Source organism: Sebastes fasciatus, chromosome 18 (assembly GCF_043250625.1).
Source record: "Sebastes fasciatus isolate fSebFas1 chromosome 18, fSebFas1.pri, whole genome shotgun sequence".
Lineage (NCBI taxonomy): Eukaryota > Metazoa > Chordata > Actinopteri > Perciformes > Sebastidae > Sebastes > Sebastes fasciatus.
Window position 1 is genome coordinate 19,439,034 of NC_133812.1, and position 13,803 is coordinate 19,452,836.

The following is a 13,803-nucleotide window of genomic DNA, read 5'->3' on the forward strand; positions in this document are numbered from 1 at the left end:
TAAACTAACATAAACGTATAAGTCATTCTCGATTCAGTCCAAGAAAAGTTAAATGCACATAATTAATTTATTTATTTTTGCATTTTTAGTGAAATTTAAATTGGGGCACTGAAAATTCGTAAGGTTGAAATGTTTGTTACATTATTATTTCTTTTTTCCAAACATCTGGATGAAGGTGGAAAAAATCAGACTGAAATATTAATTTTAATGAAAGTTTTGAGATTTTAAGAATTTGATGAAAGTATTCAGATTCTTCAGTTCCACAAGATTAAAATAAATCTATTTGTAAAACATCAAACTTTTTAACCAAATGCAGAGCAATAGATTAACCTGCTTTATACACATGTAAATCTAAATGTTTCTTCAGCTTCTATATAACAAACTGTTTGAAACTAAAACAGAAAATCCTGAAAACTGAAGGCAGAAACAAGCAAATTACTTCACTTGCATTTTTTTTAACCATATTTTGTATTGTCTTATTTTCTGTTTTATTTGTTTTGTATGTTTATGTTGTTTATGTTTATGCTTATATAAAGCACTTTGAATTACCTTTGTGTCTGAAATATGCTATATAAATAAACTTACTTACTAAATACTAACTAAAATATTTTCTTTTCTTACTTTTCAGCTCCTACATGCACATGAATCCACTTGTTCCCCAACTTCTCACTGAACAACTCTCAGAGTAAATGAATGAAACAAAAGGTAAGTGGACAAGATACTATTTACAGTCAAAAATGTGAAAAATAAACTAATTAAAAAAAGAAAAGACTATACATTGTAAACTTGTCACATTATAGCCCATGAATGAACAATTAAAAGTCTTTGAAAAGGTTTGAAAAACACAGGGTATATGCATGTGGGGTTTGACTTAATAAATAAAAATAAATTATGAATAATGAATAAAAATACATTTCCAGCTAATAAGCACCATAAAGACATGTAAATGAAAAAGACATAACAATAACCTAATATACATAATATGACTACTGTGTAGTTTGATCACTTCTTCCTTGACAAGTAGGCTATAAATAAACAAGAATAAATAAAATAATCAGCCCAATCTCCCTTTAACCATCTCACAAACAAACATAAGCAATTTATGTGTTGATTGTATGCATGTGCGTGCGTGCACGTGCACGACAGAGTGATAAACCACCAGAGGGCGCTTTGCAGTCCTGCAACATCCTGCAGCAGTAAAGGCCTACATCCTACTATACAGACCTTATTTCACAGTATCTGAACCAAAGCTGGTGGACTATAGACTACAAACCAGCTGGCTTAGGTTCTAGACTTCCTATATTAGTTTATATAACATTATGCATTCTAAAAAACAAATACGTTTTAACACATTTCATATATGAATCCCATCCAGTTCAGTCTCTTCTGCACTATATTCACTTTTAACAGTTTTTCTTCATCTCCTTGTGTTTTTATATCTGGTATATTTTTTGTACTTTGCACTACTAACTTTTTGACTGCCTTTTTACTAACATGTTTTGCACTATGGAACTGTGATGATGGAAACTTGAATTTCCCTTGGGATTAATAAAGTTTCTATCTATCTATCTATCTATCTATCTATCTATCTATCTATCTATCTATCTATCTATCTATCTATCTATCTATCTATCTATCTATCTATCTATCTATCTATCTATCTATCTATCTATCTATCTATATTCTTGTCAACTTGTATCCTAAAAAGTCCCTTGAAACTGCACTGAACGGCTCCTATTTTCTGATTGGCTGACACATTTGAAGACGTTCTTAAATTACCCAATGAGCACACACCTGTGACCACACTGAAATATTAATGCGCCAACCGGAAATCACCGCCCACCGCTGAGGGACTATATTACTCGGCGGAGGAGCACACTAACTAAACAAATCCCTACTATACATGCCAATATTATTGCTATAATAGTTGTAATTTTACTTTTTTTTTCACTCTGAGGAGATAAGAGCAGCACATAGTCAAACTGCACCAAACTTTTTTTAATTAAAAATATTTTTTGTTTATTTTTCTTTCAACCAAGTAGCATGGAAAATCCTTTACATGGTATGCAATATACACCTCAAGTGCAATTACCTTTGTTTACATTACATCTATTTTTATATTTTATACTTCTAGTGTAACACTTCTGTTTATATTTATTTATTACATCTACTTTACCTGTTTTATATTGCCTTATAACTGTGTGTGTTTTACCTGTTATATGTTTTATCTGCCTCGTTTAGTCTTGTCAAGTATTTCTTTTAAAGCACTAACCAGAAGTGGCAACTGTGAATCTCGTTGTATTTAATACAATGACAATAAAGCTTTCTATTCTATTCTATTCTATTCTATTCTATTCTATTCTATTCTCAGCCTCCTGCTTATTGAAATATCAAGACATAGTTAAACTAATTGATTAAGAAAGATAAGTAAGCTTTGGTTGAAATTACAGAAAGAAGCTAAACCCTTGGATGTTTTTACAGTATTAATTTCTTAGTGTTTTATTTTGATGCATTAAGAGTATTTAATACATATACTGTAAATACATACTCTTTTTTTGCATTATTGCTATAATAGTTGTAATTTTACTTTTTTTTTTCACTCTGAGGGGATAAGAGCAGCAAATATTCAAACTTTTCTTTTAATAGAAATACTTTTTTATTTATTTTTCTTTCAACCAAGTAGCATGGAAAATCCTTCACATGGTAGCTGAGCCTCCTGCTTGTTGAAATATCCAGAAAAATATTTAAAATAATGATTAAAAAAGATAAGGAAAATGAGCTTTGGTTGAAATTACTTGGATGTTTAACAGTATTATATTCTTAGTGTATTATTTTGATGCATTAAGTGTATTTAATACATATAAATAAATACTCTTTTTGTTTTTTTCAATGTTAAGGATGCACAATGGTGCAGGTGATTGTCTGTATGGAGCCAATGGATGGCGCTATTTATTTCAATCCTCTTTCTCTCTTGACTCTTTGGTCCTATTTCCACTCCCCAATCATCACTGGTCTGGGAACAGTTTACTTGCAGCCTTTCTGCTCAGTGAGGACACAAGGCAGAGTGAGTGAAGAGCAGATGTCAGATCAGTAGAGAAAGCTTTTTGTGGTTGCTAATTTATAGTATTTACATTCAGGTATGAGACCTTCTGTGTGAAATGTGAAATTACTTATTGGCATGCTGCTTTCAGGGACATTTTTAAGTGTTTTGAATAGTTGAATAGTTGAATAGTTGAATAGTGGTTGTAAACAAGCTGGGTGGGGGATGTGAAGTATGGATCTTTATCAACAAGAGAGAAAGAGGTGGGGGGATGGCTGGGAGGCCAAGAATGCCACATGGTTTTTGAAGAGGCATGATAAAGCTCTAAGGTATGCAGCAGATTGGGGTTTAAATTGACTTGACTATTGGAAAAAAACTTTAAGAATGAGCTTTTTTTTTTGCAGCTAAACTCTCCTTCTGACTCCTCTTTATAGGATCTCATAAATTCAAAATGTTGAGACTCTGAGATCAGATTTTTGTGAAAAATTCAGAAGCTGGCAGTGACAAACATGTCTCATTTTTTAAGAGCTTGATTGTCCAGATGTGTGATGAATTTTTTTTTAAAAATGAGCTTTTATTTTGCAGCTCAACTCTCCTTTCTGACTCATCTTTATAGGATCTCATAAATGCAAAATGTTGAGACTCTGAGATCAGATTCTTGTGATAAATTTTAGAAGCTGACAGTGACAAACATGTCTCATTTTGAGCTGATTGTCCAGATGTGTGCCACCCAGCAATCTGTTGGTGACACATTTAAAATAGCCCTTATAGCTTCACGTTGCTGCAGCAAGCATTGTGTTACAGTGATAAAATATTCATCCATGGAAAATCTCTTTGATTCCAGCCGGTCACTTGGCTTCTTCTTCATGCTGCCAGGTTAAAGTCAGCCTATAAACATGTAATTCAAACTCGAGCGTCGTGCAAAAGCTTCAGGTCCAGCAGGCTCAACCTCCACTTTTCCTCCACATTTGCTCTAGAAACGTCTGCTCTGCTCTGCTTCTGTGCCATCTCATTCATTCATTCCCTTGAGAAATAAAAGGAGGATGTCCTCTCGATCTCCAACAACAGGTGAGTCACTTTTTTTTATCTTGTTTGTAGCCTATTTTCTTTCAACTTCTTAAAAAGCAGTGAATGTGGTTTGCAGCTATAAGCTCATTTCCATGTGAAGCTGCTGGAACCTGCTTTTTTTCTCTGACCTGAAATGACCGGCTTTTACCAGCATGCATGGGGAAAGTGATGGATCGACTCTTTTTTTATCAAACCCCATTCAATAAAGTTAAAGATTGATGATTATTTATGATTTGGGGAACAAATGACTACATAGAAATCTAAACTATAAACTCCTTATAAGGAAATAATTAAAAAAAAAGAAGAGAATGAAAACAAAAAAAGTAAAACAAAACATATCGATATCACTGCACACTTTAAACTTATTCTAAGGAATATTATAGGAATATTATAGGCGTGATCTTTCGATAAGGAAACGCATCGATCCATTAGATCAGAATCACAAACACTTTAGAAAAGGGTTAAATTAACCTAAGAAAAAGGCAAATAAACATACTGACCCGCCAGATCCGAGCAGAAAAATAAAACCACGAAATAAAAAGTGAATTGGAGAAGTGTAAGAGGATATTTTGTGCCATTGTGCGCAGTTTTTGGCGCACCGGCTACAAGAGGCGCTTCTTCTCCAAAACCTCCCCCTCTCTCTCTGTGACGTCACCGATATTTCATTCACATATTTGCAGCCTGTTTACTCCAGTTGGAGGAGACTCTACGGGATTGAAAAATAACTTAAAACCACGTGATTTAACCCCCAAAAAGTTCATTTTTTGTATTTTTTTCTCGTTTTTGCCCACCTAAAACTGAATGGAAAATCATCCTGCTGGGTTAAAAAAATAGTATACAAGCTCTTAAAAATATGTCGGATTAAAAAGTCTCTTTAAAAAAAACATTTATTGCAACAATATAAATATTAAATCAGCTTTTAAATGAATTATTTAGTGCTAGTTTTGTTAAATGAAGCAAAAGAAAATGAAGAAAAAGTCCCATAAGGTTTTTGGTTTTACTTTTGTGGTGAAGTCTGGAGCACATGGCACATGTTGCGCCTTTGTGAGACTTGTGCATTTTTTTTTCGTTAATTCAAAATATTCCTTAACGAAATCTAAATCAAGAACTTAATTTACATACAAAAAACTATTGCTTTTTCCTTCTTTTTACACAGATAGAGGCAGAAATACTAATGAATGTGATTTCAAACTAAGTAAAGTCTGTGTTTTAGAATTAAAAATGAATCAAATAATTAAGAGAATAATGACCTTACTCGATGTAAAACCTTTCACATGTCTCCACTTCTTGGAAAAATCAAGTGTGTGAGAGGAGATGACCTGCTTTGCCAACTCTGTTTACACTTCCCTGCAAAAAGGATATAAAAAAGTGAAGGATTGGTTGGCTGGAATGCATGAAGTAAACGACAGAAAAATAAGCTATTGACTAGAAAAAGAAAAGGAGAAAAGAGAGAGACGAACTCAATGAACTCTTTGAACTGCATTGACAGCAGCAACAGGGTAAAGGCAAATTTCCTCTGGGAGCCTTCAGGGTGAGCAGTGGGGGTTGGGTGGGGTTAGCTGGGGTGATGGAGTCCAAAGTCTGCTCAGAAAGTTGGTATTCAAACAGCTCAGGAATCTGCTCCTGCTCATGAGGTTAAATGCTGGTAATTATCTGTTTTGGTCTAAATAACTAACTGCTTAAATCTCAGACTGGTTTCAGTTTGTAGTCATTTTCCTTATTGGCTCTTATAATTGATTGAAAATGTTTAAAAATCAATCTGACGTAGAGATAAATTAAAGAAAATCTCATTTATAACCTTCAGTGGTGACTTCAGCAAACCCACATTATTAAAAAGGGGATATTTCCTTCCTCTTTTCTTAAAGCCTTTATGTTAAAATACTCCATATTTTCATCTTCTCAGTATTGTACCTTAGTTGTATTTACTTTTTTTTTAAATTATTTGAGTTACTTCTGTACTTGTTTGATATGCTGTGCACCTTATGTTGTTTGGCATGTTGTTTTGACTCTATGTACTTTGAAAAATTCAGTAAAAAGATTTACACTAAAAAAAGGGGATATTCTTCTTCCTCTTTTCTTAAAACCTTTATGTTAAAAGACCCCATATGACTGTGAAAACACCAGGGGATTTTAGCATTAGGTATATATGCCTGAAAAATCTGATTTTATAAATATATTCAAATGTTAAACCAAAGACACACTGCCTTAATTGTAAAGCTAAATTTCATGCAGTCCTAACAGAGATTCATATTACCTTGATAGGGTTTGCACACGTCTGTTGTTGTTTTAGTTACAAAAAGTAATGTACCTTAACATATTAATAATAATAAGTGGATAATATATTCTCATGCAGGCAGTTTTTTAACATGAGATCAAAATCTTCTTGTAAACTTTGCCGAAATAGCTTACTCTCTTATGCAACTTTACATGCCATTATTATTAGAGTTAGTAATAAAAATTTCATCAAAATAACGTTAACTAGATTAAAAAAAAATAGGCAAATTCATAGAAATATGAGTTCCCTAACTTTTTGCAGAACTTCATAAGAAAAGTTGCTTTTTTTTGTTCATGTATCTCCACAAGTGGGAAAAAAAAGATTGATCTGAAGATCAAACATGTTTGAAAACAATCTTATCCTGTGGCATAAAGGTAAATAAAAAAGTAGCCAAAGTGTGACTTCTAGTTGGTGTCGATTATACAGTAAGATAAACAACTAATAAATAAATGAAATAAGTTGTATTTACAGTTCATCTTTAAAATAAACCAATTCATGATTATGTTACAAACTTTTTGCAAAACTTCATAAGAAAAGTTGCTCTTCTTGTTCATGTGTGCTATAGCCTTCTCCACAAGTATGTGTGGGGAAAAATAGCCAAAGTAGGACTTCTAGTTGGTTTTAATCAAAGATTAAAAACTAATCAATAGATGAGTTCCTTTTAAAAAATAGACCAATGCATGATTACGTTACAAATGTGAATTCCCTAACTTTTTGCAAAACTTAATATGAAAAATGACTCTTTTTAAATGTATTTCTCCACAAACAGAGATGTGGATAAAAGATTGATGAAAAGTTATAATACGTTTGAAAACAATCTTATCCTGCTTAAAGGCAAATAAAAAGCCAAAGACTTCTAGCTGGTGTTTTTAAGATAAACAACTAATAAATAAACTAAAGAAGTTTCATTTTCAGTTCATCTTTAGTAAGACCGATGCAGGGTTATATTACAAATATGAATTCCCTAACTTTTTGCAGAACTTAATATTAAAATGACTCTTTTTAAATGTATTTCTCCACAAACAGAAAGGTGGAAAAAAGATTGATGAAAAGTTAAAACAAGTTTGAAAACAATCGTATCCTGCAGCATGAAGGCAAATATAAAAGTAGCCAAAGCATAATTTATACTTGGTGGTGATTATAGGAGACTGATGTGAAGGAAATAAAATGGTGTAAAAAGTTTGTCTTCTAGTTGTTGGTGATTATAAGACAAACATCTAATGTTTGTAGTTTCAGTTCATCTAAAAAAATAGTCCAAATCATGGCAATGTTACACAAATTAGTTTCCTAACTTTTTGCAAAACTTCAAAAGGATCGGTTGCTATTTTGTGTTCGATGTACTCTTCCACACACTCACAAAAAATAGTGGAAAAAAGATTGATGTGAAGCTAAAACAAGTTTGAAAACAATATTTTCCTGCAGCATAAAGACAAATAAAAAGGTGGCTAAAGTAAGACTTTTATTTAGTGTTCATTTTAAGAAAAACAACAAGAGATTGATGCCTAACTTTTCATGCAAAACTTCATAAGAAAAGTTGCTTTTTTTAGTCGATGTGCTCTTCTCAACAAATAACTGATATTAAAACAAGTTTGACATCAATATTTTCCCTGCAGCATCAGGACAAATAAAATGGAGGCCAAAGTATGTTAATAAGTACGTTAGTTGATGTTGATTATTAAGAAAAACAACAATGTAAACTAAAGAAGTTGCTTCCTAACTTGTTTGCAAAACTTCATAAGATAAGTTGCTTTTTTTAGTCTATGTGCTCTTCTCTTTAATCTAACTTTTGCAAAAACCTTTTAGATTACAGTATGTGCTCTTCTCCATAAAAAAGGGGCAAAAAGATGTGAAGTTAAAACAAGTTTGAAAACAATCTTTTTCTGAAGCATGAGGGCAAATAAAAAGGTGGCTAAAGTAGGAATTTTATTTTGTTTTCATTATAAGAAAAACAACAATGTAAACCAAAGAATTTGATCGCTTACTTTTATGCAAAACCTCATAAGAAAAGTTGCTTTTTTTAGTCTATCTGCTCTCCTCCACAAATAAAAAAGATCTGAAGTTAAAACTAGTTTGAAAACAATCTTACCCTGCAGCATCAGGGCATATAAAAAGGTGGCTAAAGTAAGACTTTTATTTAGTGTTCATTATTAAGAAAAACAACAAGTTGATCCCTAACCTGTTTTTGCAAAACTTCATAAGAAAAGTTGCTTTTTTTAGTCTATGTGCTCTTCTCCACAAATGAAAATTTGTAAAGATTTGAAGTTAAAATGACAGGTTTGAAAACAATCTTATCCTGCAGCATAACAATAAAAGGGAGGCCCAAGTATTACTTCTAGTGGGTTTTAATTTTTAAGAAAAACAACAGTGTAAACCAAAGAAGCTGATCCCTAACTTTGTTTGCAAAACTTCATAAGAAAAGTTTCTCTTTTTAGTCTTTGTGCTCTTCTCCACAAATAAAAAAGATCTGAAGTTAAAACTAGTTTGAAAACAATCTTATCCTGCAGTAGGAGGGCATATAAAGAGGTGGCTAAAGTAAGACTTTTATTTAGTGTTCATTATAAGAAAAACAACAAGTTGATCCCTAGCTTGTTTGCAAAACTTCATAGGAAAAGTTGCTCTTTTTAGCTCATGTGTTCTTCTCCACAAATAAAAAAGTGGAAAAAAGATCTGAAGTTAAAGAAAGTTTGAAAACATTTTTTTTCTGAAGCAAGAGGGCAAATAAAAAGGTGGCTAAAGTCAGCCTCTGTTTAGTTTCCATTATAAGAAAAAACAACAATGTAAACCAAAGAAGGTGATCCCTAACTTTTATGCAAAACTTCATAAAAAAAGTTGCTCTTTGTAGTCTATGTGCTCTTCTCCACAAATGTGAAAACACAAAATGGGTAAAAAGATCTGAAGTTGAAACAAGTTTGAAAACAATCTTATCCTACATCATAAAGATATATAAAAGGTTGGGCCGAAGTATTTCCTTCTAGCTGGTGTTGATTAAGAAAAAACAAAATGTGAACAAAAGAAGTTATTGCTTCAGTAAAATAAAGATTCATGGAAGTTTTCCCTTAAAACAACCTGTCACTTTGAGATGTTTCCCCTCATTTCCCATTAAAAGGACGTCTCTCATCCATGTTAAGGTGTTCAAATTGAGTTAAGGTGTCTTTTTAAATCTCCACTAATCTCTGTTTTGGTATTTCAGTTGCTTCCTTTGACTAACAGGCACACCCAAGCCACCCATATCTAAATGATTCCTTGTCGTCAGCTCGCACACATGTCAGTAAAGCTGCACTACGGGGATTTCCACTGACTTGTCCTAATCAGAAAGGTCCTGTCAGGATATGAGTGAGTGGATAACATCTGACACTGGTATCCAACCCTGTGACCCAAACAGTAATTCTATGGCCACTGCAGAGGCCTCCTCTACAAGCATCTTCAAAAACAGGCCTTTGCGCGGGGGCTGGGATGGATGGATTGGGGGTAGGGGTAAAGCTCGTGAATTCCAGAGGGTGGGCTCTTTAGCCCTGGTGGGTGGAGATGGGCTTGTTGTTGTTTCATTCCTCCAACGTGTTTTTCCTCTTTGCTCGTACCCGGGAATAACCTCTCCCTCTCTCTCCCTCTCTCTCTCTCTCTGGAGAAACGTCCCACCAGGGTAGATGTGTGAGATAAGAGGGGAAGTTTCTCAATGGACGTAGTATTTTTCAGGCTTGTTGTTATCGAACCTGCTGTGTGGCCTCATGTAACCGCTGCTCATGGTTAGACATGCTCTCCTGTTTGTTTCATGTTTGGTGGACATATTGAATATGCAGTGAGACTTGTTTTTGGAGTTTAAACACTTGGTTTTATCCAAGTTTAATTTTTGTGGATGAATAGACTTTACATGTTTTTTTTTTTGTTTTGTTGGAATGATAAATATGATGTATATTCATAGCATTTCTTAAAGTAACAAGCATCAAACATGTAATCAAACAGATACATGTTATGTATGTGAAGATAAAAGGTCTCTTGTAAAAAGTTCTTAACTTTATTTAACTAATATTGGTAGTTTTCTTTTGCTTTATTATAATCAAACTTTTACTGGAAGTAAACTGGTTTGTAGGGCTGCAACTAATCATTATTTAAACACTTGTTTTTATCCAAGTTTAATTTTTGTGGAAAAGACTTTACATGTTTTTTTTCTGTTTTTTGTTGGAATGACATATATGATGTATATTCATAGCATTTATTACAGTAATAAGCATCAAACACGTCATCAAACAGACACATGTTATGTATGTGAAGATAAAAGGTCTCTTGTAAAAAGTTATTAACTTTATTAAACTTTATTTAACTAATATTGGCAGTTTTTTTTTGCTTTATTAGGATCAAACTTTTACTGGAAGTAAACTGGTTTGTAGGGCTGCAACTAATGATTATTTTCAGTCGATTAATCTGTCGATTATTTTCTCGATTAATCGTGTAGTTGTTTGGTTTATGAAATGGTGAAAAATGTCGATCAGTGTTTCCCAAAGCCCGAGATGACATCCTCAAATGTCTCCACAACTCAAAGACATTCACTTTACTGTCATAGAGGAGTAAAGAAACCAGAAAATAGTCACATTTAAGAAACTGGAATCAGAGAATTTAGATGACTTTATCTTAAAAATGACTCAAACAGATTAATCTGTTATCAAAATAGTTGCTGAACTAATTGTTGCAGCTCTACTGGTTTGCACTCGGAGCAAAAATTAGTCCTCACAAGCTCTCATTTGCTGCATCTTTATTTGTTTTTGTATTACAGAAGAAGAATCAAGCACCAGGCTGATGCCTTCCTCACAAACTTAACCGTCACTTTGTACATCCCTTTAAGTATCTCTGAAAAGCTCCTGCAAAGCGTCCGTTGTTGGCCTGAGGGTTGATTTCCTACTGACAACTGAACACATCAGTTTTCAGGTTTGTTTTTCTGGGTTTTCCAGTCACATTCCAAAGCTGTGAGTTCAGCTCTCCTCTGGTGCCCACTATGATGCTGGGAGGTAACTGGTCGTATGTTAGGAACATGAGCTCCAAAACAACATGTCCCATGCATGGAAAGCATTGCATTTGTATTCTGCATTGTTATTATAAGTTATTTTGGTCTCAGGTAAAGAGAATAGGTCTCTCAGTGTGGTCGGTTGGTATTTCTGTAACAAAGATGTGAGATTATTTAACTGGATATAAATCAGACTTTAAAAACTAGGATTCTTTATAGGTTTGTGTCTCCATGTTTTATTGGTATTATGAGTTTGTTAACCTTATCTTCAAATAACTTAGTGTTTTATTTTGGTATTAGCCATGTCTAAGATGGATGATTATTAAAAATGTAGTTGTGTTTTAGGAGGGAAACTTTTTTGTGTCAGATTTTAAACGTTGAGTCTGGGACAGAGCTTCTTTGTATGTAAAGTGATGTTTTACGTTAGAAGTGATGTCTGACGAATGTTTCACCACTGTATAAGTATTTATGGTGTCTTATAAATAAGCCCATGTGGGCTGGGCACTTATATGTACATATCTAACTAACTAAAATGCAAGTTAATAGAATGTTGATTCTAGGGCTGCAACTAACAATTATTTTCATTGTCGATTATTCTGATTATTTTCTTGATTAATCGATTAGTTGTTTGGTCTATATAATATCAGAAAATGGTGAAAAATGTTTCCCAAAGCCCAAGATGACGTCCTCAAATGTCTTGTTTTGTCCACAACTCAAAGATAATCAGTTTACTGTCATAGAGAGGAGTAAAGAAGCTAGAAAATATTCACATTTAAGAAGCTGGAATCAGAGAACTTTGACTTTTTTGTACTCAAACGGATTATCAAAATAGTTGGCTGATTAATTTAATAGTTGACAACTAATCGATTAATCATTGCAGCTCTAGTTGATTCCAATTTTATGAAGCACAAGTTACAAAACACAAGACACATTGCTGCATGATCATGCATGATGATGGGGAAACAAACTTGGTATTTTTGCAACTAACAATTGTTTTCATTGTTGATTAATCTGTCGATAATTTTCTCAATTAATCGATTAGTTGTTTGGTCTATAACATATCAGAAAATGGTGAAATTTTTTTCCAAAAGCCCAAGATGACGTCCTCAAATGTCTTGTTTTGTCCACAACTCAAAGATATTCAGTTTACAGTCATAGAGGAGTAAAGAAACCAGAAAATAGTCACATTTAAGAAGCTGGAATCAGAGAATTTTGACTTTTTTTGTACTCAAACCGACCATCAAAATAGTTGGTGATTTAATAGCTGACAACTAATCGATTAATCGTTGCAGCTCTAGTTGATTCCAATTCTATGAAGCACAAGTTACACAATGCTGCATGATCATGCATGATAATGGGGAAACACACTTGATATTTTTGCAACTAACATTATTTTCGTTGTTGATTAATATGATTATTTTCTCGATTAATCGATTAGTTGTTTGGTCTATAACATGTCAGAAAATTATGAAAAATGTCGATCAGTGTTTCCCAAAGCCCAAGATGACGTCCTCAAATGTCTTGTTTTGTCCACAACTCAAAGATATTCAGTTTACTGTCATAGAGGAGTAAAGAAACTAGAAAATATTCACATTTAAGAAGCTGGAATCAGAGAATTTAGACTTTTTTGTACTCAAGCGGATTATCTAAATAGTTGGTGACTAATTTAATAGTTGACAACTAATGGTTAATCGTTGCAGCTCTAGTTGATTCCAATTCTATGAAGCATAAATTACAAAAACAAGAGACATTGCTGCATGATCATGCATGATAATGGGGAAACAAACTTGCTGTTTTTGCAACTAACAATTGTTTTCATTGTTGATTAATCTGTCGATTATTTTCTCGATTAATCGATTAGAAAAAATGTTTCCCAAAGTCCAAGATGACGTCCTCAACTGTCTTGTTTTGTCCACAACTCAAAGATATTCAGTTTACTGTCATAGAGGAGTAAAGAAACAAGAACATATTCACATTTAAGAAGCTGGAATCAGAGAATTTAGACTTTTTTGGATCATCAAAATAGTTGGTGATTAATTGAATAGCTGACAACTAATCGATTAATCGTTGCAGCTCTAGTTGATTCCAATTTTTATGAAGTTACAAAACACAAGACACATTGCTGCATGATCATGCATGATAATGGGGAAACAAACTCGCTGTTTTTGCTTATTTCTTGACATTTTTTCATGTTTTTTTCTCCATGTTTTCTTTTGTCCTGCTGCCATGACCACAAAATGAATCATTCAAATTTAATTGAATCCCACATAATGCAATAAATAGAGCATAATAGCCTCATGTAGCTATACACCAACCCATTATGATACACCAACAAAACACTATAAACTTATTTTTTTTATGTTATTCTAATAACACAACTGCTGGTGCATTCTGCTCATGGTTGCGAGTTCGATTCCCCCTCTT